Consider the following 25,948-nt stretch of genomic DNA (forward strand, 5'->3'; position numbering starts at 1 on the left):
CGTGTTAGCCAGGATGGTCTCAATCTCCTAACCTCGTGATCCACCCATCTGGGCCTCCCAAAGTGCTGGGATTACAGGCGTGAGCCACCACGCCCTGCCCCTTTTGGCTACTTTTACATCTAATTTCTAATCCCATAGTTGAGTTCACAGTGGTTTAAACAAATATCAAACATATTTTAGGTATTAGAACTCATGGTATTGTCCTGAGAAAGTAATGGAGGCCAACTTAAATTCCCTTGTGATTAATTAAAGCAGTTAGAAATGAGTAAGACTGCCATGGGGATATTTGCCTTATTTTTAAAAATCAAATACATGTAGCTAGTAGGCTCTGCAAAAGATGTAGAGGTTTAGAGAAATGAAAGGCAACCAAGACCCCAATGTAGGGATCTCAAGGGTAAATAGATAGCCTTTCCTTTCTCAATGCTATGTAATATCACCTAAGCACCTGCAGGGTCCAGGCATTCCAGTTTCACTGGGCTGGTGTGGTGCTGAAAAGAGACCTGTTCCATTGAATGCAAGACACAGATAGTTATAGGAAAATTCTTCTTTAGCATTCACTTGTGTCTCTCATTTCAGAGCAAAAATGGGGAGTTATTTCTACAATTTGCAGAAATCTCTCCCTTTTACTTTATAATCATGCAAGTAACATGAGGGCAGTTAGGCTGTAGTAAAGTAATAGAGACTTTTGATGATGACTTTACCACCTTAAAATTTTTATAAACAGGAATTAGAGAGTTTAAGAAAGGACACATTCATTAATGATATAAACTCTGAAGGTAGGAGCTCAATTTCAGGCTCGACTTCTTGCCAGATGTTTGACCTTAAGTAAAGCGCTTTATATTTCTAAACCTCAGTTCTCTTGTCTATAAAATACAGATCATATTAAGACCATCCTTATTGGAGTATTGTGACAGTTTGGGTAAATACATTTAAAAAATCTCATTCACAATGAGAGTTCCAAAATTATTAGCTATTATTATTTTTATTATGGTAAAAATTTGGAGGAAGAAACAATTATTTTGGCGGGATATGCCGGGGAATAAGTGGTCAAGAACAACAAGCAGTATCTTTATAATCCATTAAAAGCTATGCCAATGTTTGCAAAGTTTCCTTCAGCGAGAGAAAATTAATACACTTAAAAAGTAAAATCCAAAAAGTTCTTTTAGAGAATAGATGTTTTAGATTAATTCTTTTGTTTTCAAAATAAATAAGGACCATGGTAATGAACCTCAAAGGTGTATTGTCTTAGAGTTTCTGGCTTTAATATTGTAACTGATGACATTAAAGGCAATTAAACCATTAATTAAAAATCTGCATTGATTCAAAGCAGAGGGGAAATAAATTACTTCAACTTTAGCTTCTGACATATTTACACTTGAAATCAAAGCTTGTGTTAAGTTAAACTAGAGAGAGCTATTTAACATAAGAAAGAGTTAACACTCGCTTAGGGGTGCCCTTTTTTTTTTAAGTTTGTTGGAAAATACGTGACAAATCTGTCTGTAAAAGCAACTGCAAAAATATTGTCACTGCCCTTTTGGCAGTCTGAAAAAATCATGATTGTCAAAATAATAAACAAACTACATTTTATAACTATCAAGAGAAAAATATCAGTTTTCTATTTTATAAAGTTGGTTTCTTTGGCATATCCTAGTGTGCGATGACTGACTACCATACAGGTAGGTTAATAATGTCAATATGTAGGATATCTCCCTAAAAGAATCTAAGAAAATCCAAGCTTTCATTTAGGTTGCAGAAATACATCAGCCTACTGAGTAAGTAACCAAACATTGCAGCTGACTTAAAGAACATTTTCTATCCATGGAAATGAACATCTTTAAAATATCTGTAAGCCCTGGTTTCTTGGTAAAGACAGTAACAGTAGTAAGTTTGAGTGGGCAGCTGTTTTCCATCTGTTACTCAGAAATTTTTACACAAGTACTTACTTCCCAGTAGTGTTGAGTGAGTACTAGACCTGTATTACCTTCCTTGAAAAGAGAAAGGAAAGTGTGTCAAGGGACTGTATTCTGCTTCTGAAGAGCTGTGTACTTAGCAAGTAGTTTACTCAGAAGTAAGAGCCTACAGCAAGCTGATTTCAAAAGTTACTTAATCTTTTTAGACAAGCTGAACATGTCATTCCAGAAGCAGCACATGTAAATTCATTGGAATTACTTTTGTAGAAGTATTCCAATTACATTGGAAACTTTTGTAGAAGACCTATCATGTAAATGCATCGTGCTAAATTCTAAAGACAAAGGATGCAAAGATGATAAGACACAGTTTCTGCTCCCAAAAAGTTTTAAGGTTTTAAAATAAATTGGCTTTGAGGCCTAAAAGAAAGAAACTTTTCCCTCTCCTTTTTTTGTTTCACTAACAGTTTTTTGTTTGTGTTTTTTAATAGTATTTCCTTTGCCCTTTGTATCCATCTTTCTATTATCTTCTGCTGTGTTGGTTCAATGATAATGATTTTGCTGCTAAAGTTTTTATTTCTTCAACTGATCTGAGACTTAGCTTTATATTAAAAAATTTCAAATAAATGTCAGAAAAGCAGTGTTACTTTTTAAAACTCGATCCTGGTTGAGGAGCAATATGCCATTGTTAATTTCCCAAACATTAGGTAAATAAGTGGGACATGTTCCTGCCCTATATTCTAATTGTTAGCAAGAGAAATTCTCAGTTCAGGATGACATGTTTGTCTCTTCCAAAATCTATATAGCATTAATCTCGTTGAGATACCCCAAAATCTCAAATCTGAAATATTGAAAAACATGCATGAAAGTAAGAAAGGGAAATGATGTATCCCCTGGGATCTACCCTACTTTTTACAATAAAACGCAGCTATAAGAAAAAAAATCACATTATCTAATAATTATTAAGATAATGTGATTTTTTGTTCTGTTGTGTTTATTATTACGTCTGCCTAACAATTCTCATGCCTTTTAAGCACTCTGGTGGCTTAAAGAAGAACTATTACATAAAGACATAAAAAAGAAGAAATACTGAATATCTAAAGGTACTTTGTGCATCTAAATTCACACTGACTTCTCAAATTATATAGCGCCAAGAAAACATAACTACTCCAGTTTAAGAGAGTCTTTGTCATTCTGAATATTGTTTCTAATAAAAGTACATGTTATTATTGAGAGAAAGCTATAAGAGCTAATGGATTAAATCTTGAGGTATATTCCCAATTCCACCAATGACTCAAATGTTACCCATATGCCTTCCTGGGCCTCACTTCACTCCTCTCTAAAATAAAGAAATTTGATTTTGTCTATTATTCCTTCCAAACGCAAAATTCTACTGCGTTTCTGAGACATGCATGATACTCATGGCTGCATTCAGTTTTCCACTTTCATTCATACTACTCACCTTAACCAGGGAATGTATTTATTACAAATGAAAGGTAATTATTTGACTCATTAGGTTTAGGGTATATACATGTCAAATACCCTCAACCCTACCTCCAGGTATATCAAACAAAACCTCGAGTTCCTACTGCTGAAATTCACATTTTTCTCTTACTTGATATCTATATGTCCTATTATGTCTTATAAATTTTAATTATCTGCTAAAATGAAGCCTGAAGCCCAATGCCCCAAACACTAATTTCCGCAAATACGGATTCAGAATAGGTTTCTAAAAATTTTACTATCCTATTTCTCACAATTCTATTGAATCTATTATCATTCATTAAATTATTCTGTGTGTAGGTCACTGTTTTGTCCTAAGTGATTTACTACCCAACCTTGCCCTCCTAAAATTATTTACAATGCAGCTACACAATCCTTTTCAGCATGCTTTAGGCTTGTACGTCCTGGAGGGAACTTCACTTCAGGGACAAAACTATTCATCTGCTATGAACACTACCACTAGCTCCAGTGCCGCCTCCCATGGAGCTATGCAGTCACTGCAAACATGAGCAAGCCTAACGCTTGCTGCATCGCATGTGAATTCATTTAACAAGCAATAATTTCCCTTTTCTTTCTGAGAATGACTTGGTTCCATGTAAATAAAGGTCATAAAGTTTAGTTGGAAGAGAATAAGAGAATATCGGAAGTTGTGTAGCCTGGAGTAATTTAGATATGCAGGATGTTCCAAGTTACAAGATTTATTGTGTATCTACAGACACTTTATGATACAAAGGGCAATGAGCTAATAGTTACACATGCTTCTGGTGTCATGGAGCTTTAGATGTCATTTGTCATTTATTTAAAGGACAAAACCTAAGGAAGTTAAGTTAGGTTTAGGAATCATCAAAAAAAAAAAAATAGGATGTGTCAGTATAAGGAGTATCACAGTTTCCTATATCCTATCAGATATAATATTGGTGATCAGAACTTTTTCTTTTCTATGTCTAATATTTAGATCACAGATGAGCTCAGAAGCCAACCTCAGAAACTATTTTAAGAATAAAACATTCCATCATTGCAATTCAGGGAATCTTACTTGCAATCATTATTTGCATGTTGGAAAAAATTGTGGTAGCAGAGGTGATACAAAAAGGAGAAATCTAATGCTACCATGTTGACTTACTTTTACCAAGATTAAACACGACCATCACAACTTCCTAAACTGTGGGCATCTTCCCAGTTCTTATAAGTAAGGACGGTTTACCTCAAAATAACACTGAATTAAAAGTGAGTTGTGTCCAAAGAGCTAAAGTCAGCACAAATTATAAATGCCCATGGCTTACTGAGTTCTCACAATTTCAAGCATTTGCCTAAGGCCTTCCCCACTCACTTCTTCCATACTCACACTAGCTGACTTCCGGGGGAATCCAGCAGCATCGCCGGCCCCCACTGGCACGGTGGCACAGAGCAGCCTGCAACCACTAAGATGCCGGGAGCCCCTGTCACCTCCCTCCTCAGCAAGTGTGTGGAGGGGCCAGCTCTCTCCGTCTCCCTGATCATTTGTTTACTGTGCTCAGGTTGGGATTCTTGGCCAACAGGCAGCTCAAGGGGGAAAGAACTACGGTGTCTTAAGTGCATTAAATCTTCATATTAGCCCCCGGCTTGGTAAACCTTTATGTTGGCTTTGTTCTCTTTTTTTCAAGCATGACAAACAAGTGGTTTTTCTTTTTCACTTTAATGATTCTTTAAACAAAAAGGGGTAGTTTAGGGCTTTCTCCGAGGCTGATAGGTGTTTCTGTTTAATGAGGTTTTTATTATACTGTATTGGCTTCCCTGAAAAGAAATTACGAGCAGCAAACAGCTGATAATAGAACAAGACTGGAAGAAACAATAACCAAGAGGGGGAAAAAATTAGTGTGGCAGCAGATGCACGCGTTGTAGCTGGGGGATTAAATGCCACTTCCATTCTCCCTTGGCCACCATTGTACAAGTAATAAAGTGAATGTGGGCACTTATGTGCCAGTTATGTGTGTGCAAAAGATATGGATATAGATATAGACTCAGCTAAACTACCATCTGTGGAGGAAGAAGGCTGGTGAGTTCAGTCTAGACAAAGATGAGTGAAGCTCAGAGTGCGGGGTTTACAAGGGCTGGTCGGTTACCATGGAAACTAATTGGAGCTAATAAGTAAAGGGACATTTTAACTGTGGGAACAGAATAGGAGGGGCTATTTTTCAATATCACCGTTACCTACAATTAATCTTTCATTTTAGGAGTGTCCTTACTTAATTCTTATGATGAAGCGCTTCACTCTGTGCACAACCTCACGCTGCTCAAGGTACTTGAAAATTCGGCATATCATCTTTTAGAATGTGCTGTATTTTAGGTTTAGATCTTTCAAGACAGAATCAATTTCACTTTTTTTTTTTCTTAAAAAATAAACTGTTTGCAGATGGCAAGGAGAAAGGAAAGGAGGTAATGGAAAATTCTTAACTTCTAAACTGACACTCCGCTGAGCACTAAAGCAGGCTACAGAGAGAAGGGGAGCCGGGACCTTATCCTGCAGCACCAGCTTCAGGTTTTTGTTTGAGTTGATTTTCCCTAACAAAAGCATTTCAGAACAACAAGGAAAAATGTGTCTCTGTGGACTCACTCTTACAATACTTTCCAAAGGTAGCATTTACAGCTACTGCAGAAGCAAGTATTAAGATCACAGCAAACAGCCACATCTATTGCATCCTTGTATTTTTTATTTTAAAGCAAGTACTAAATCCTGTAAATAACTGAAGTTATCAATAAAAGAGAAGCAGTGACTGAGTTTTAATGAAAAGATCTACAATTTAATAATGGAATAAAATGTCTGTGTTAAAAAGCACTTTAAACAATATGTAGGTCAGAACCAGGCCCATTTGGGTACCTCTCACAGACAGTGTGTTACAAGCACAGGGTTGATAAAGCTTCTTGATTCGACATCTGTACAGTTTCTTAGGTTTTACTTTTGTAACTCAATTTACAGTTTAAGAGAATGCGAACTACCTTAATAATGTCTCTGGGGTCTTCAAAATCTATGCAGTTGAGGTAATCCAGATTTCCAGACATGGGTCTGGTTGGATTAACCCCCCTCCCACCAAAACAGGAAAAAAAAAATACCTTACAATAATTGGCACTATTAAAAATTTTATGATGCCCAAGGGAAGTTAGAGCCCTGTTGTGCCACTTGCCATTGTTGAAAATGTTTGTGTTGATTATGTATCTGGACTTAGCTGATTAGGAGTAGTTTAGTGAATACACAATATATTGTGCAACAGACACCTCATAATCACTTCTGAGAAGCAATTGAGCAAATGAATCAGGACTCTAACTTCTGATTCTTTTTTTCCCCTCCTTCTTCTTTATAACCCAATTATAAGAAAAAATGCACTGCAGAAAAATTAGTTTTCTAATTTTGTACTTCAGAAAATTGGACCAGGAATAATTTTTAAGTATCTTAATATAATACCACACAAAAAAATTCTGGGAAAACACAAGCTAGTCAAGTCAATGTTGCCAGAAACTGAAATAATTCTTGTGATACTGGCACTCCACGTGTTAGATAACTATTTATAGTCTAAATTTTAAGGCATTAGGCAAGTTTAAGTGTTTTTTTGTTTTGTTTTGTTTTTAAACTATCCACCTTCCAGTTCAAAGAAATTCAAAAGATGCAATACTTAAAATGTTGGCTTCCCACAGACACTGTCAGGGAGTTGGTAGTATTTAAAATTCCTATTTTCTCTTTCAGTTTATCAAAATTCCTTAGATGTCTGATGGAATTTTTGAAATTGTGAGATTTGTGGCAATTAATTGATTTCCAGATATCTTCTTTACAGTACTGTAACAAGTATAGCCATTTTCTGGTTCAGATGGCTGTCAAAGTACTTAGTTTTATAAAACAGTTCAGACAACCAAAAAAAAAAAAGCACATAAAAAGGAGATATTGAAATGACCAAAAATTGAAAACATTTCAAAGCAAAATTGTTAATGAGCTGTTTGAGCTATATGGGCATTATAAGTGCAATTAACTAGAAGCCAATAAAAATAATCAATGACAGAGTGCAGTCCTCTGGTACTAAAGTGCTTTTACAAAGAGATGTCTGTGAAAGCAGCAAGTGATTAAAAAAGCCACCTTTATCTATGGGAGCGCGTGCTATTTTACATGAGTAGAAACGAAAATGATTTTCATTGACTATTTCTGAAGTTCAGCCTGTGGCAAACAGTGAAGAGCTGTGTGTGGGAATAGAGAAGTTTCTGCTCTTAGCTGCGCCCCCACCCCCTCCCTGCCAGGAATGTTGGAGGCAGCCACGATCTAATCAAAGGAAGGTAGGAGTTTAGATTTCAAAATGTAGATGTCACATTTCAGTGGAAACTACTCCTACATTAACCCTTTATCAGCAAGTCAAGATGAGTCTTTTATCTCCTATGGAAGGGAAAACCTCTCGCTGAGAAGATGGCCCTTCCATAGGATGGGCAGTAAAAAATTTTTAGGGTTTCTTTGCATCCCACTGAGGGTCCCCATCATCCCAGGGGGAGCACAAGAAGTTGTGAAAAGTAACGCGCAACTGGCCATCAGAATAATTCATTCCCTCCACCTTCTCTGTAGCACCTCCCACTTCTCCTCTTTTTATAGCAGTCCTTTCTCTCCGAAAATCTCAGGTTACTTGACTGGGAGCGCTCAGACCTCCAGTTTCAGCCCTGCCCTCAGCCTCCAATCCGTAAGAGACACCCAGCCCCAGCAATTGGATTGGGCAGCCCGTCTTGACACACCACTGTGCTGAGTGCTTGAGGACGTGTTTCAACAGATGGTTGGGGTTAGTGTGTGTCATCACATTCGAGTGGGGATTAAGAGAAGGAAGGCTGCCTTGCTGGAGCTGTGTGGTCTTCTCCAAGTGAGAGTCGCAGGCAATAGAACTACTTTGCTTTTGGAGGAAAAGGAGGAATTCATTTTCAGCAGACACAAGAAAAGCAGTTTTTTTTTCAGGTAAAGTAAAAGACATTGAATGCTTCTCTCCCCGTCTCTCTTTTAGCATTGTTTTGAATGGAATGCTAGCACGGCACACTTGTCAAAGCCAGTTGTTGCTGTCCTATCAATGCTGCTATTGTACGGCTGACAGATGACAGTGAGCATAGCTTGATGCTTGGCTGTCTTTGTAGAACTAACACTCCTCATGCCTTGCTTTTGAAGGTGTAGCTAAGAAAATATCTTTGGGAGCCGCGTTTGTACCTTTTCATATGCCCATTGTATACTCAAAACAGGAGCTATAACTTGCTTGTAGAGAATAGGTAAGGCTGAGAAAGGATTTATTTTAGCTTTCAAAACTAAAATTCACTTTCAAACTGTTGCATTTTACTGCTCAATTTATAAAGATTCTTTCAAGGGTCTATTACTGAGTTGCTGGCAGAGATGGAAATGCTTTCTTCACCGATTTGTGCAAGGTAGATTATGTCTGACTTATGACAGAGCAAAGGGTATTTTAAAATGCTTTTGGAGATTGACTCTAAAGTTTGGAAACTCCTTAAGAGAAGGGGCTACCCTCTGAACAGCCGCTAGGTCGGCTTTAAAACTAAAATGCTTAGAGCTGGAAGAAAAGCAGAGGAGGAAGAAGGAGGAAAATGCTCTTTAACATAGCTCTCTTGCAGCTGCAGGGAAAGCAGATGGAGGTAATTGATTTGCAGATCTGTTTGTGAAAGTTTTACAAGTCATGGAAAACTAAAGTAGCATCTCTGTAATGGATCATTAAGAGTCACTACATTTATAGGTTTTAGACCGGCTAAGTGAAGTGTTAATTAAACGTAAATAGATTTTCAGGTTTGGTTATAAACAGGCAAACAAAAAGGATTTAATTATAAACTAGTCATTGGAAATTAATAGTCATCTGGTGCCTGAGCAACATAAAATGAGTTGTCATCATATACGTGAGTAGCTGTAACGGCTCTACCAAAAGCACCCACCAAAATTGAATTGAACTATTTATAAATATAACAAGGGGGTGTATATGCTATGTTTAATTTGTGGTATTAAAAAAGGCCTTTCAATTCAGGCTCTATTTTCACAGGGATCAAAACATAAAATTTTCAATTTTCCGAATTTTCTAGCAAGATAGGTGAGCCAATGAGACATCTGCTACCCTAATATACTTGCCCTCCGATAGCAACATTCATATACCTGTGGTATGCAGAGATTTGGGTGCCTACTGGACTTTCACATTTGGCAGAGAAACCCAGCATTATCCTTACCCTTTGCAGGTGAGAGATTCTATGAATAATATTGTATACAAGCTGTTCTGAAATAAGAGCTGTTTAGTAGGTTGAATAACAGGATTTATGGCTAGTGCTTTGTGATTTTAGTATTCAATTGCATAAAGATGCCTGTAAAATTATGTTTCAAGTTGCATTATACATACTTTTGCAACCATGCAGTTAATTTTTTTAATCCTTTTTTGAAAAAGTTAATACTAAAACAATATTTTAATATGATCTTTCACTTTTATTCAGAATGTTCTCCAGTTATACTCGCAAACTTCTCCTTCAATGAGAAATTATCCTCATAAATACCCAGACATTTATTCTGAGTATTATCTGATTCCCAATATTACATAACCAAAATAGAACCAAGTTCATAAGCTGAAGTCTTTTGGAATTCCAGTCATTCCATTTTGACTTTACAATGGAAATGGGGTTTGAAAAAATAAAGACAGAAAGGCAAACTAATATCTTGTGTCATATCAGGATTAGAACTACATGGACGGCATATAGCATGCATGGTGCTAACTACCAATGCCGTGTTTCACTACTGCAGAGATATTTCACAAGAAAGTCAAGTTCCTCCTCACAGATCGGATTTTCCTCCCTGAGATGTGGCGTGATGGCTTCTAACAGAGGCAAGGTGTTGTTTAGCCACGGATACCCCACCAGCATACATCCCTAGTGCTGCAGACTGATCACAGGGCTACCTGGACAGGACTGTGGCAATATGGGACAATTCCCCTGAAACAACAATTGTACACAGGATTAGGCAGGATGGAAACAAGAAAGGAAGTGTGGAGAGATAATAAATTCACACCTTGAAACGGTAGCCGTGTTTTTGTCCCCCTAACGGGATAATGTGAAGTTACTTCGTGAACTGAAAGGGCTCGCTTAAAACACAGTGCCCACAGGGCAATCCCAGCTTCTTGTCAAAATCAAAATCTACTGTCCCAGATGGTAAACATGCAGAGACACAGTTATGGTGACTTCTACATACCTCAGTTTGACATTTGGTTTCTTCCTGACAGCACTTGTGCTGGTAATACACATGAAGTTCCCATCAGCATTCCGCCAGCTGTGAAAGTGTTTGAGCACACGGGATATCCCTTTCAGAGAAGCAAAAAATAACGGAGGTCTAGGAGATCTGAAATGTGCACTCGGTGTACATTAAGGTGACAGATCTTAGATGTGAAAAGTGATCTGAAAGCTTGATTTGTGAAAGTGACAAAATTCATTTTTACAGTGGTGTGCAATACCAAAATACGTTAGACGAGGTATTGACTGAATCCATGGTAGGTTATGAGTGGGAACCTCCATCAGGAAACTAGAAGGGTTCTACTCTGTTTTCCTTCTAAGAAAATGTAAGTGACTTCATGCAGATTGTTGTAGCCATTTCCATCATAATAGTACAGACAAGTGGCAAGTGGGACATTTCGTATTTCCTTCCCTAATTATGTATCCATATTGGAAGGATGAGAGGTTAGGTTCTTCTGTGTTTTATATTGAAAATTAGTTTATTCTTTAAAAATCCTAGGACCTGGCACAGTGGCTCACGCCTGTAATCCCAACGTTTTAGGAGACCGAGTCTGGTGGATCACCTGAGATCAGGAGTTCAAGTCCAGCCTGGCCAACATGGAGAAACCCCATCTCTACTAAAAATGCAAAAATTAGCCAGGCATGGTGGTGGGTACCTGTAATCCCAGCTACTTGGGAGTCTGAGGCAGGAGAATTGCTTGAACCCAAAGGCGGAGGTTGCAGTGAGCCGAGATCACGTCATTGTGCTCTAGCTGGGTGACAAGAATGAAACTCAGTCTCAAAAAAAAAAAAAATCCATAAAGCAAGATTTCTGATACTGAGCTGTATATACTATTGAGATTTCTCCAACCATCACCACATAGATGAGGCCAACCAAAGGGTAAGCTTAGGACATCTGTTCCCCCCCACCCTCCCGCCATGCAATATTTTTGTGTGGAGAGCATGAAGTACATTTAAGGGGATTAAAATTTTTAAAACTGGACTCTAAATAGATGCTTACTTTTATCATTATTGACTTTGGGGAGGAGGAGGCTCATGTATGAAATTAAGTCTATGATCATGTGGTAAATTCACCTTTTATTTAGATTAGATCCATGAAAATTTTTGAGAAGAGGTATCTTATTGGAAAAATTTTTCCTGAAATATATTTCCTATTTAAAACATTTTTGATCTATGTTAATATCCTGAGGAAGTGGGGAATTCATCTGTTAGCCTTTTTTTTTCCTCTCTCATATTTCCCTCTCCCCTATAGCCAATGTGTCATCAAATTCTGGGAGTCCTTCCTTTAAAATGTCTCCCACATGTGGCCCACAGCTACCATCCCAGTGCAATGATCATCTCACATGTGGGTCATTGCAGCAGCCTCCTAAATGGTCCACTTGCCTTCATTTCCCTCTTCTGTCTACCACTGCAGACTCAGTTTCCTAAAATGCCACTTTCATCAAAGCATTTCTAGTCTGAAAATTACCACGTGAACCCTTAATACCCACAAAATGAATTTCAGTCCTATTCTAATATTCTGGCCTTCTGTTATTTGGCCCAAACTTTCCAACCATTTCTCCCTACCAAATCCCCACAACCTCAGAAGTCTACCCTTCCTTCCAGCTAAAGCGGCCAGCACAGCATCTCCACTTGCTAGTCTTTTCTTTCAGCCCTAACCACTCTAGCCTTCTATCTTGTCTTTAAAATGAGAGTTTGTCATCATGTGCACGGTTCCTTCTAAGTCTGCATTCATAAGCCTATGTGTAAAATGCCCCACTCAGTTCATCCTTATCACCTCTATATATTCGTCCTTCAAAGTTTCAGCCTAAGTTCCGAACACCTCCTTCGAGAAGCTTGCCCGACCACTACCTCTTCCTGCAATGCTTTTCTTCCCTTCATGTTGACCATTGGTTATCCATGGATTGCATTTAAAGCCATTGCTTTATTTTTTATTCTGCTCTATAGTTTGCTTGTTTATTCCTTGACTTCTCAGGGAGGGTGACAGGGACTGGCCTGGTACACTTTAATGACCCACAGAAGACCCTAAAAAGTGTGCTTACTAAACTCACCAGGACATTCAAACACTCAAGGCACTTTCCCTTCTAGAGTTACCCCACTTTGGAGCCATTCACTGGCTCCACTAGCTTCCTCCCCACCCAGGACAGGAAACGAAAAAAAAAAAAAATGAAACTCAGTGGGGAGTTTTATTTAGGGGAACCTTAGGGAAAATGGCCGTAAGGCAGAAAGTGAAATAATTGCCCCAGATTAAGCTTGACTATTATATGAAAAATCCCCATCAAGTTCAGCTTTAACTGTAGTAGAAATTAAGTGTATTGGCTGCTGCTCTATTGTAAAATCCCAAATATGGCTTTGGAGCAGGAGAGCATGGGCTCTGAGTTCAAACAGACCTGTGTTCTAATCCAGGGACCACCTCTCTAGCTGTGTGGCCTTGGACAGGGAACTGACCCATTCTGAGATTCAGCTCCTTCCTCTGTAAAATGCAGATAGGAGTACTTATCTCGGGAACATTGTAAAGAAAACACATAAATCAGCTAGTTCAGTGCATATCCAGTATTGTGTGTTCAATAAATGCAAGTGAGAGGGAGTTGATTGGTGCATACATAGATCCGGACCTAGGATGCAGGAATAACAATCATTCAACTGTGTCAGTCATTAATCCTGTGTATTTATGATGTGCGTTCCTTTAGCATTTTCTTCTGCCCCCAAAGGCAGGGGAATAAGGAAAGGAGGGAGAGAGCAAGGGAGAGAAAGTGAGAGTAAGAGAGAGAGAGAGAGAAGGAGGGAAGTGCTCTTGGCATTTAGGGATTTGGAGCAACTGAGCTAATGGCTCTGTAGGGACAGTAGTGACAGTTAAATACACACTGAGGGAGGAATGAAGCATGAAGCCCTGGGTCCTGCACCAAGGACAATAAAGAGCAGGCCTTGGGCCACCGTGCTGTTGAGGAACAAAGGACCCTGTCTGTGGACTCCAGCAGGGATTTAGATTCACTAAGGGTCATGTGCTTCCCTTCTTTCCTCCTGGCTCACCAGCTAGAAAGAAATATTAATAAAAACTTGACAAAATACTATAGAGAGTCAGATCAAGCTTCCAGAAGTAATTGATAAAGCAAGATACCATTTAGACTTCACCTCCAAGCCAAATTTAACAAAAAAACTGAAAGCAATCAGTCTGAGCCCCTTACCATTCCCAAACTGTGCACCCATCATCAAACATTGAACCTTCTATTTGTGCCTTTTCCCTGGAAGGGCAGCTGATTGCAAAATTCTCTAACAAGGCACTGAGTGCCACTTAGCAAATATGTCCTTAGATATTGGATATTCAGTTCTAGCTTTCTGATCATCTGGTCTGCACCTGCTCTCAGTCAGGAAGAGGAAAGAAACTGGAAGTGTCAGGGATGATGGGCAAGGCAGTATTTCTGGAGACCCCTCCCTCTCCCTAGCAAACATAACTATCAAATTTTCAAAGAGAGGCATTAACAATTACGTTTGACACCATCTTCAGTTGTAGCCACTAAGCTGGTCCTCCTTTGCCCTCTAAATATGTCATCCATGTACTCCTGCACAATAGTGCATTAAACTTCTTAAATTTTAATTTAATTTAATTTTTTGAGACAATGTCTTACTCTCTCATCCAGGCTGGAGGGCAATTGCAAGATCATAGCTCACTGCAGCCTCCATCTTCTGGGCTCAAGTGATCCTCCTGCCTCAGCCTCATGAGTAGCTAGGACTGCCGGCATGCACCACCATACCCAGCTATTTTTTATTTTTAATTTTTTAGAGACTGGGTCTCACTATGGTGCCCAGTCTGGTCTCAAACTCCTAGCCTCAAGTGATCCTCCCACCTCAGCCTCCCAAAGTGCTGGTATTACAGATGTGAGCAACCATACCGGCCCTAAGCCACTTTTAATTTAAAAAAAAAAAAAAAATGCAGGTCTTCCCTTTACCTTCAAAGGTAAAATTTTTCTTATGCTGTTTTGTTTTTGTTTTTGCTTACTACACAAGTGCAAACCTATAGGAAACTATGTCTACATTTTCTAAAATATGAATCTAAGGGACTTGGACATGCTACTGTTTAACTGTTGTGGGTAAGATTAATACTAAATCTCTGTGCTGAATAAATGAACAGACACACCGTGTTTCTCGATCAAAGGTTTTAATTGTAAAAGGTACACTGTCTCAAAATCAATCTAGAAATTTGGGTCACACTAATCAAATTCTAAAATAAAGTTAGAAGGCTGGTGATGGGAGTGGAGTTTGGAACTGTCAAGAGTCCACGTGGCTCTTGTTGAATATAAACTAAAAAAGATTCTAAAGCTGGATGGACAATCAATTCATGAGCAGGCCTAGACATTTTCATAAAACAGTATCCTTGTAAGATGGGGATTTGTCTTAATACATATCCAATCACATTATAAAATGGTAACAATTGAATTGTCTGTTCTTAAGCAACGAACTCTGATGCAGTTTCATCTACTGTCATGTAATTTTACTCTAGCTCTTCTTTGTTTTGCTCTTTTCTTTTGTTGGCATTGACCAGATCTTCAACTGAGCTACAAACTGCTGTAGCCAGATACTAGTTCTGTTGTTAGAATTAACAGAAACTCTGAACTAAGTTGGTCTGTATGGTGTTACAGGCAACATCTGCTATATTAATTTAAAGTAAAACTAAAGGTTACACAATTAAAAGATATTAGCTATACCAGAATTATGGTGGGAAAGGATTAATTGCATTCCAAAGTACATTTGTTGATAAGTTAATTTAGAAGTGTGCACCTGTAGATATTATCTTCAAACTCCTATTACAAATATGCCTTTGCATCCCAATCACCTTTCTATCATATAACATGTGTTCTGAATAGACTTCCTGCCAATTTAAAGTTTCACCCTTAACCTTCACCTGCCAATAATCAATCTTCTCCTGAATAGAATGTCCCTGTAAACAGATGTGCCTTACAGTGCATCCAGAAATTCTTGAAACCAGCTTTTAACTTTCGTCTTATAAAAAATGCATCCCAGAAAAGAGAGGCCCCCTACAAATCATGTTCTCCTTTTTTTCATCTGAGAACTTTATGCTGGTAAAAGACAAGAAAGTTTTCCAAATATAACAGATAAATAAAAGCATAGGACATGTAATATTTTTTACTTGGGATGCCTAGAGGCTTTATATGTGTTATCGTGTTCTTTTTCATATGTGATATTTAGATTTCATAAAGGAGATTTATGATATGGACCCGATATCAAACAGATTAAATCTCTTTATTTTACTTTGACTCAGTTTCCTTCTCTGTAAAATGGAGTTATGTTTATCACACAAGTTTGTTATAAAGATTAAATGAGATAATAAAATAAGATGCTTAACACAGAATATAGAACAGAGAAACTGCACAAACACAAAACACAAAAGCTGCATTTTTGTTCCCAGATGGCAAAAGAAAAGGCTTGAGCTGAGGTCTGGTGATAAAGTGAGTATGTCCTTTTCAAATAAAAATAGCACTTTTTAATCTAATGATCTGTATGACACAATTTGGAAATATAATGAAGGGGGCCACTTGGCAAAGAAGAGAAAGAGGAAGAGGGAGGGAAAGAGGATAGAGGCAAAGAATAGAAAAAAGGAAAGGAAGAGGAGAGGAAGCATTGTGATCCTCTCTTGCCTCTGCTCTGTGCCTTGCTATAATAAGCATTTCATGTCATAGCTAAGTCAGGCCAGATTCTAGAGAGTCCTAATACATCAGGTAGAGAGGTCGGACTTGATAGCTAAACAGATGCCTAGGAAGTTCAAGCAGTAGGTTTTTAAAGAATGAGGAGAGATTAAGGAAAAACGAGAGTGATAGTGAGTGAGCAGCGACAGAGAGAGAAAGAGAGAGGGGGATAACAAGACAATTGATTCCCAAAGTCCAAATAAATTTTTTAAAAGTGTTGTCTATTCCCATTGGTGCAGTGAGAATAAGGAAAGGATGGATATAAGAAACATTGTGAAGAAATAAATAACAATAATACAACTTGGTGATTAGTCAAATAGAGGACAAAAGAGAGAAAAATACTGAGGTGTCAAGCCCAGGACACACAGAAATGGTGGCTCAACCTAAAGCTACTGAAAGTGGAATTTCATTCGGCAACACCATATGTTTCCAAAGTGACAATGGTCATTATGGAACAAACGTCTATCTATTATCTGTAAACAGACTACACTCGATAGAACTTTATAATGCAGACATAGGTAAATATATGTGTATATCAATGTTTAATAATATATGTGCTGCCGAAGCGAGCACTCAATGTTTAATAATATAATTTAAACAGATCTTGTTTTCTGATCATTGGTGGGCATTAGACAGAATACACAACTGTGATTTTTATAAGGCATATGCCACCTTAGATTAAAAAAAAATTTTCTCAGATTAAGAAAATGGTTGGCCAAGTAACAATCTAGCATTTCTATAACTTAGGGGAAGTTATGGATATTCAAGTCAAAACACTCAACTACCTCTGCATAACACCTATAATTCTCTTCTTTTGACTAAGAGACTGCTAGTGGAGAGGAACATGAAATTTAAAAAGTCTAGAGGCAAGAAGAGATGAAATATTTAAGTTGCCTATGCTCACAAACCTTCATATTCTACCTTGGAGGAGGCTGATTGACATCCTTTCACAGAATGTACCATTGATTTATTTACAAATGAAATACACATTCCCTTATTCACTACAAAGACAAATCATCCTTAATTTTACGATTTGGGAAAGGTTTCTGCATTCCCCTGCTTTTCTTTCTATCCCCTCTTGTTTTATCCTTTTTTATTTTATTTTATTTGTTTCAACCACTTCCTCTTCAAAATAAGAGAGCCATTCTCTAGTCAAGTCTTCCTATTAAATCAATGGGCAGTTTTCAGGATTAAGTATAGGTTTCTTAGAAGTAGAAGATTGTGTTTGCCATTTCAAACTCTTGCCTTATATGTTACAGGCTGCATGACTGAAAGAATACAGAGCTTGAGTCAGCAAAATCTGGAACTGAAGTGTAGCCCTGTTACTGAAAATTTGTGGGAATAGCATTGACCGTGGAGACTTGACAGCATTTTGGTTCCTCAAAAGAGACTTGGCTCTCATTCAAGTTTTTAATGAAGACTTTGGCCTGTTCTATTTCACCCAACTGAGTTTTCTGAACCATATTCCCTAGTTCCCCTGGAAGAAACGCCAGCCTAAGTATCAGCACCTGTAATCTATTTCTCACCCATGATTGCCAGACATGAGGGATTAATTGACATAAGCCAGTTTATATTTAGAAGCCATTAATGGCTAGCAACTGAATTGTTGAGACATCCAGTGCAACGAACCAGAGAGAAAAGAATAATATACAAACGCCATAGTTAGATCAATAAACATCATCTTCAGCAAGCACAAATGTTGGGCTTAGCTGCCAAACTTAAAACTAGGTCTCTTCATCTAGTACCCACTTAAGTCAATGGGCCGGGGTCCTGGTATAGAGGTTAGGGACTGAAACATGAGTTGATGTTTCCAAACTTCTTAATTTGGATTGTCTAAGTTCAGATTTCAATTCAAGATTCTACTCCTACCTGTTACGCTTTTAGATCTGTCTTAGAGGTACAAAGACTTCTGGAATTGGAGAAATTTTGTCCTTCTAAGAAAAGAAAAATGAGTAAGTAGAGAAGTCAGAAAAAAGAATACAATGAGTCAAAACATGTTCTGTCATAGAGAGTCACTTTACCTTTTTGACATGAAAATCAGGACAGAAAACAGAGGGGAAAATAAGCTATATGAAAAACTTCATGTACAGCAATTGTTATTCTCATTAGCCATTCTCCTACAAAAATAGCTGTCTATTCATCTAACGTTCTGGTAAACTACTACAGTAATCTCAGAAGTAAAATTAGAGGTGTTCCTACAATTGCTTCTACCATTGTCATAACCCCTTTGGAAGCTTAGAATACTCCACTTAACTTCCTCATCTGCTTCAGGCAAATCATATTTCGTGTTGGGCAAATAATATTAAAATGTATATTTTATTATTTCCTTGGTAACTTTTCAAGTCTGAAAAAACAATTAAGCACACTATTAGCAATGAAATAAAATTTGCTGAAAATGACAAAAGTGTTGGAGCTAGGAAAAAGAGGCAAGGTGGTACAGTGGAAGGACATTAGAAATCTGGATGCCAGAACTTGGCTACTATTAATAGTGTGATTTTGAGCAAATTAATTAACCCTTCAGGAGCATGCCATCATCTCTTTGCCTGCATTCTGCCATTCCCTTCACCTAGATGACATTATTCTCCTTTACTGGCAAACTCTGCTCTTCCTGTAAGACAAGCTTAAATAAATAAAGCATTCTCCTTTGTTGTCTGTTTTTTTGAGAAAGCGTCTCCCTCTGTCACTCAGGCAGGGTGCAGTGGTGTGACCATGGCTCACTGCAGTGTTGACCTCCTGGGCTTAATTGATCCTCCCACCTCAGCCTCCCAAGTAGCTGGGACCTCAAGCACACACCAAGTCCGGCCAACTTTTTTCCTATTTTCTGTAGAGATGGGGTCTCCCTATGTTGCCCAACTGGTCTCAAACCCCTGGGCTAAAGCAATCCTCCTGCCTCAGCCTTCTAAAGTGCTGGGATTACAGGTGTGAGCCACTGCACCCAGCCTAAGCATTCTCCTTGAAACTAAAAAGAATGGTTGGAGGAAAAAGGAAGGACTTCAATCCAGTTTTGCATCACCTCATGCATCTAAAATAAGCTCTGTACCTTATCTCTTTCTTATCTCCACTCGTCTTACCTACTGCCATTAAGCTCATCTTATTTCTACACTGTTTCATCATATCATTCCACTACCCTAAAACACCTGTCTCCCAATTTTGTGCAGCATCCAGCCTAAATAAAGGACCAGCAATTAAGAACCTCCATTATCTTTTCCACTATAACCATTCCACTCCCCCATACACTTTCTGCTCTTTCCTAAAGCGGTTCAACATGTCCTGAATTTACATCTTTACTTCTGCTACAAGGCACGTACTCACACTGTTTTCTGGGCTAGGACTGCATCATGGTTCTGCATGTTCAAATTCCACCCATCCTTGAAAAGAAAGACTCAAGCCTCATTACCTCCATGGAACTTTCTTTTCCTAACTCTTCCAACCATCAATAATCTCTCTCTCATCTGTGCTCTCTTTCCACTTAAAATCTTGTCATATAATTTTAGCTCTTAATTATGTACAATTTTGCATTTATTCTTACTCTCATCATTTTTTTAAATTGCCTTCTCTCTCTTATATTTTGAGAAACAGTAAGATAAGTTGAGTTTTGAGCCCCTGCATCTATCAAGCACAGCTTCAAGGTGGTAGAGCCAGTACATCCTAAAGGCCTTCATTACACATTCACAGTTAGAATGATCAAGGACTACTGGGATAGAACATTATATTTTAGTCATTGAGAATTTTAGGAAACTAATCAGCAGCACATTCACAACTACCCCGGGCATTCTTTTGACAATGTGGAAGGCACTATCTCGGGCACTGATTCTCTGGCTCAGATTTTTTGTTTCCATCTTCGCCCACATCATTCTCCAGGGCTGCATTTGCGCCAGCTGGATTCCATCCAGAAACAGATTCAAATAGACAATAGGCCAACTAGAATTCCCATCTTCCTTGATTAGATGTGAAATTGTATAGCTGGGTGTCACTCACATGCCAGCCACTCGGGATTCTATGTTATCAATTAATTTCTCTTGAGAGCTGAACTGAAGAGATTGTGACAATTCTGTTTTCAAGGATCTGTAAAATTACAGCTAGAGCAGATTTTCATGGATAGTCCTAGATATATAGGCCTGTCCACTATCTGCCACATAGCATAAATTAAAACACCCTGTTAATTTCACAGTGAATCGTGTTGGGTTTTTTTTTTTTTTTTTTTTCTGCAGTGGGCATGGATTGGAAAAATTTTGTCTAGGAATGGTATTCTCATTTGTAGGACAATTAGCAACTGAGGTAAAAGATTTTAAATTACTTGGAAGAAAGAAGAAATTATTGCACACTGTCAAAACTACTGAATCTTATTTGCTGTTGTTGCTTCAGTAACTTAGAATTTGCAGTGGATTTTCCAGGAAAGGATATCATAGAAACACAGAATGTTGGAAGCATACCTCCAACAATCTAAGCAGAATCTAAGCAGAATGTTGGAGGCATACCTTAGCGATAATCTAAGCAGAATCTCTCATTTTACATCTCAGGAAACAGAGGACTGGGTTTGCTGGGAGACCTGCCTAAAATCACAAAACTCATTTTTTTTTTTTTTTTTTTTGAGACAGTCTCGTTCTGTCACCCAGGCTGGAGTTCAGTGGCGCGATCTCAGCTCACTGCAAGCTCCCCCACCTCCCGGGTTCACGCTATTCTCCTGCCTCAACAAAACTCATTCTTACCAGGCAGAGTTCTAAACCCCAGCTTTATATTTTTAAAAAGTATGAGTCAGTAAATTCTACCGGGACGAAAATGAGTTCATGTGTCCACTTTACATCAGGACCCAACAAGGAGAAGAGATGAGTCCAGCTCCCTTTTTGACCATGGACTTTCTTGCTGAGGGCTACTGTGAGTGATCAGGCAGTGTAAATGATGACTGGGACTGGAACAAATACAAGAAAAAGCATTTTTTTTTTCCAGATATACTCCTTATGGAAAATCTGTTCTAATGGAGATCACCAAGCACTGTTGCTATGGATGATCTGTGAAAATATGCAGCTTTATCGTAGAGAAACTTCCTTGTAAAAGCATTTTTTAATATATGTTTAAAGAATACACTATCCACTGTTGATGATGACAATATCAAGCATCACGACTTCAAAACAATTTTCACTTGCACTAAATCACTGGAACTTGTAATATTTGGGTAAGGAGAGCAGTATGTCATTTCTGTACACCAGAAAACTGAATCTGAGGGACAGCATGCCATTTGCCTGAGTCTAAACATCTGAGTGAGGTAATTAGCATTAGAACTCATGTCTTCTGGATCCCACTTCACTGCCCAATACTTCAAATGATTTCACATATACCATATTTTGTCAATATTAGGGACACCTATTGCATTAGAACCATTGAACTGTCCCCTTAGTAATGTCACCTTACTGGGAAATAAACATTTGAATACCTCCTCAGGTACTGAAACTTTCCCAAGGGAAGTATGTGAGCAATATTCTTCATAGCTTAATAAATTACATGACTGTATATACAATTATGCATCTATATAATTTGCATTTGAAACTGATTTATTTGTAAAAGAAGTAGCAGTAGTCATTTATTGTATTATAAATGTGTTTCCTAGTCATAACTTCCATTTTTTATTTTGTACTATAAGGAATAACAATTTAATAACTCAAAATAAAAAGATCAATTTAGAATATCCTAAGTATGGTTTTGACTTTTTAAAAAAGTTTTGTTTTTAAGACATGTTCTAGATTTTCTTTTTGATGTCATAAATATCTCAAAAAAGCCATTATGATTTCCAGAGCAATGAAAGAAATAAGTCATAGGAAAAAGAGCATTTTCGTTCATATTTTTAGGTTATTGGTCATATTTCAATCCACTGGAAAATGTGATTGCAAATCTGGTTAGAATTATAAAAATATCAGGCTTACCAGTATTACAACTTCTTATGAAAGTGTGAATTCTGTTGAGAATGTGAAGATAAAGTGGCAGAATAATTATCCTTTTTTATAGCTAAACTTTATGATAGTGAATGCTGTTGAAAAAGGGATTCTATGAAAGTTATTTTTCGATCTATAAGAATATTTTGTTCATACTGTTTTCCTTTTCTTAAATTTCCAACTTTTATTTTAAGTTTAGGGATACATGAGCAGGATGTGCAGGCTTGTTACATAGGTAAATAGGTAAATGTGTGCCATGGTGGTTTGCTGCGCAGTTCACCCCATCACCCAGGTGTTAAGCCAAGATTCCATCAGCCATTCTTCCTGGTGCTTCTTCTCCTCGCAACCACCCACCCTACGACAGGACCCCGTGTGTGTTGCTCCCCGCCATCGTGTCCATGTGTTCTCATCATTCAGCTCCCACTTATAAGTGAGAACATGCAGTATTTGATTTTCTCTTCCTGAGTTAGTTTGCTAAGGCTAATGGCCTCCAGCTCCATCCACGTCCCTGCAAAGGACATGGTCTCTTTCTTTTTTGTGTTCATACTATTTTCAGCTAAGCCTATACATTAAACACTTCTATAAAACACTGCTTCCCTGTTTCCTATTTGTATCTCAGTTGTTGTTTATAATGAAAATAAAGTATGCTATTTTCACTACTCAAAGAGAAGACCAGAAGAAATAAAGCTGAGCTCTTACTAAACTCTTAACAGCTGTATTCTTGATCTTCCCTCGAGCAGCAACTGCTCTTTAGTTTCTGTCACCTTGCCTCAAACATGTTCATAACCTCCACCAAAAAGGCCACATAAAATGGCAAACTATTGAAATGAGAAAGAGCACCAAGAAAAGATGTAAGTCCTCGCAGGAGGAATACGACTCAAAAAGGATGACGTAGAGGGTGAGGGCATCAGTCTCTTTTGCTCTTACCACTGAGAAAAATTTGGCACTATAACCGGCTTGTTATGCAAACAGATAATGGGCTTTCTTCGTTTGCACTCTACTATAATTTGTAAATCCTCTGAAGTTTTAAGTAATTTGATTTTCCCTATAGTTTATGAAATATACAACCTTCAATTTTTGTGTAACAATTTACACTTTTCAACATGCTTTTAAACATTTCATTTGATTTTGACAACCTTATGGATCACACCACGTAACTAAGTACTTATGCCCATTTCAAAGAAATAGAAACAGAGATACATTTTAGGTGATACATGCTGAAATATTAATGTATAGTGGTATAAGATCATGATGTGTGCAGTTTACTCTCAATAGTTCAAGGGAGGAATATATATATGTACGTAATTATGTGTATAATATATTATACTTTATATATATATATATAAAATCTCTATGTGTATATATATAGAGAGAGGGGCAGGGGGAAGGAATGAAACTGATAAGGCAAGACATTGGAGCAAGTTGTTAACCATAAATGAATATGGGTAACTGGTATGTAAGTGTTCTTTCTGCTACTCTTCCAAATTTTCCATAAGTTTGAAATTATTTTCAAATACAAATTTTTAAAAATTAATTAAGGAAAGTTAAGTAATTTGTATAAATAAACAGCTGATTAGAGGCAAAGTGAAGAACTAGGATCCAGGTCTCCTAACTGTAATCTATTTTTGTAAACTGAAAGTAATTTCCACTTAAATTATAGTCAGCCCTTCATATCCACAGTTCCGCATCAATGGATTAAACCAACCTTGGATAGAAAAACTATTGAGGGGGAAAAATACAACAATAAAAAAATACAAATTTTAAAATACAGTATAACTATTATATTTACATAGCACTTACCTTGTTTTGGGTATTATAAGTAATCTAGAGAGGATTTAAAGTATATGGGAAGACGTGTACATATTGCAAATATCATGTCAGTATATATCAGGGACTTGAGCATCGCTGATTTTGGCATCTACAGTGGGGTTCTGGAATCAATTCTCCAAGGAGACTGAGGCAGACTGTATTTACAAATCACGGTTATACGTTTTGTCAGTCAGTCATCAATAATCAGTACCATAGCTCAGGAGAAACTCACAATGATTTATTAATAACCCTTACTTATACATCATACTACTCATTGCAAACTATTTTCACTGACCTTATTTTAGTTATCTTTATAATGCTTCCAGTGAAGTGGACTGGACAGGCATTGTGGGACCCATTTTGCAGATGAAGAAAGAGGCTGTGAAAGTTACTTATACCATTAATGTTCACAGCTACTGAACAGCAGAGTTTAGAAGCACGCCAAGAGAGAATATTGGAAAGAGCACTGGTTCTAGAATTTAGGATTTAAATTCCAATATGCCTTCTTAGCATTCTAATGCTTTTTTATACTCCTGCTGACCATACCTAAAACTTCTAGGGCTCACATTATATTTGGCGATAGAAAAGCAACGTTCTTGCCGGCACGGTGGCTCACACCTCACCTGTAGTCCTGGCTAATCAAGAGACTGAGGCAGGAGGATCACGTGCACCCTGGAGTTCCAGGCTGCGATGAGCTGATTGTGTCCACTGCAACAGAGCGAGACCCTGTCCCTAACAAAGCAAAAACCAAAAACATTCTCTTAAAGAACAAAACAAAATGACTGAGAAAGATGTCTGTTTTACTTACTAATGTTATATATATAACAGTAACAGCTAAGATTTATTAAATACACACTTACCATGTATAAGTAAGTGCTGTACATACATTATCTAATTTAATTTATGCGACATCTCTATGACATAGAATTCTCTTGGTCCCAATCTTATAATCAAGGAAATAGGCTCTGAGAGTTTGGCTGACTTGGCCAAGGTTACAGACTTGAAGGGACCAAGGTTGGATATGGACCCAGAAATCTGACTCCAGACTCCCTACCATTAACTGGTCCTTATTCCACATTTTCCTTTTTTTCCTTTAAGCTCAGCTGACTTTTTAACAAATGTCTTTTCCTCATATTTAGTAATTTTTAAATTCTGAAATTAAGATCATCCTTTCTAGAAACATAGTTTATATGGAAAAACATTCGCATGAAAAAAATAGACCTTCCTTCTTATTTGCACCCTCTTGAAAGCAGGCACCACATCTTATCTGCACCACCAGCAGCTCCTGGCACACATGGAACACTCAATAAATGTTTGTTAAATGAATGAATAATGTTCAGAGTTCTCTATTAAGAAGTTTTTACATTATCTAAAATACTTAAAGACAAGACCTAAAAATTCAGTTGGCTCAATTCACCAAATCTCAACTTTATAGTAAAGCACACAGTTTCAGTGCCAGAAAAACAAATAAATGAAAGCAGAAAATAAATTTCACTTTCAAGAAATTTTTAATTCTGCCCTTGGAAAGTCGAATTGCTCTGTGGATGTTTGAACAAATGTGGCCTTTGACTATCTGGATAACATTTTTTAGATTATAATCTATTGTCCGCATGACAAAAAGTCATGCCCAGGCTCACTAATATCTGCATTTCACGATTTTCCTTTTGCTATAACCAGATAGGATAAAAAAGGAGAAACAGTCAAGCAAGGACCATGGTCCCAGGACAGGAGGAGAACCACCTCCAAGATATACAGCTTGCTTTCTTCTTCTTCTTCTTCTTCTTCTTCTTCTTCTTCTTCTTCTTCTTCTTCTTCTTCTTCTTCTTCTTCTTCTTCTTCTTCTTCT

At 37.6% G+C, this 25,948-nt stretch overlaps 1 protein-coding gene across 1 annotated transcript in view; it reads left to right on the top strand.

Moving 5' to 3' along the window:
* The first annotated feature begins 8,037 nt into the window (after positions 1 to 8,037).
* The window catches only part of SULF1 (sulfatase 1), a 196,784-nt gene continuing 178,873 nt past the window's right edge, over positions 8,038 to 25,948 (top strand). Inside the window, exon 1 of the mRNA XM_011940921.1 lies at positions 8,038 to 8,364. The gene's annotated coding sequence lies outside the window, so the exon portion shown is untranslated. The remainder of the gene's footprint in view (positions 8,365 to 25,948) is intronic.

This window comes from Colobus angolensis, unplaced genomic scaffold (assembly GCF_000951035.1).
Source record: "Colobus angolensis palliatus isolate OR3802 unplaced genomic scaffold, Cang.pa_1.0 Scaffold194, whole genome shotgun sequence".
Lineage (NCBI taxonomy): Eukaryota > Metazoa > Chordata > Mammalia > Primates > Cercopithecidae > Colobus > Colobus angolensis.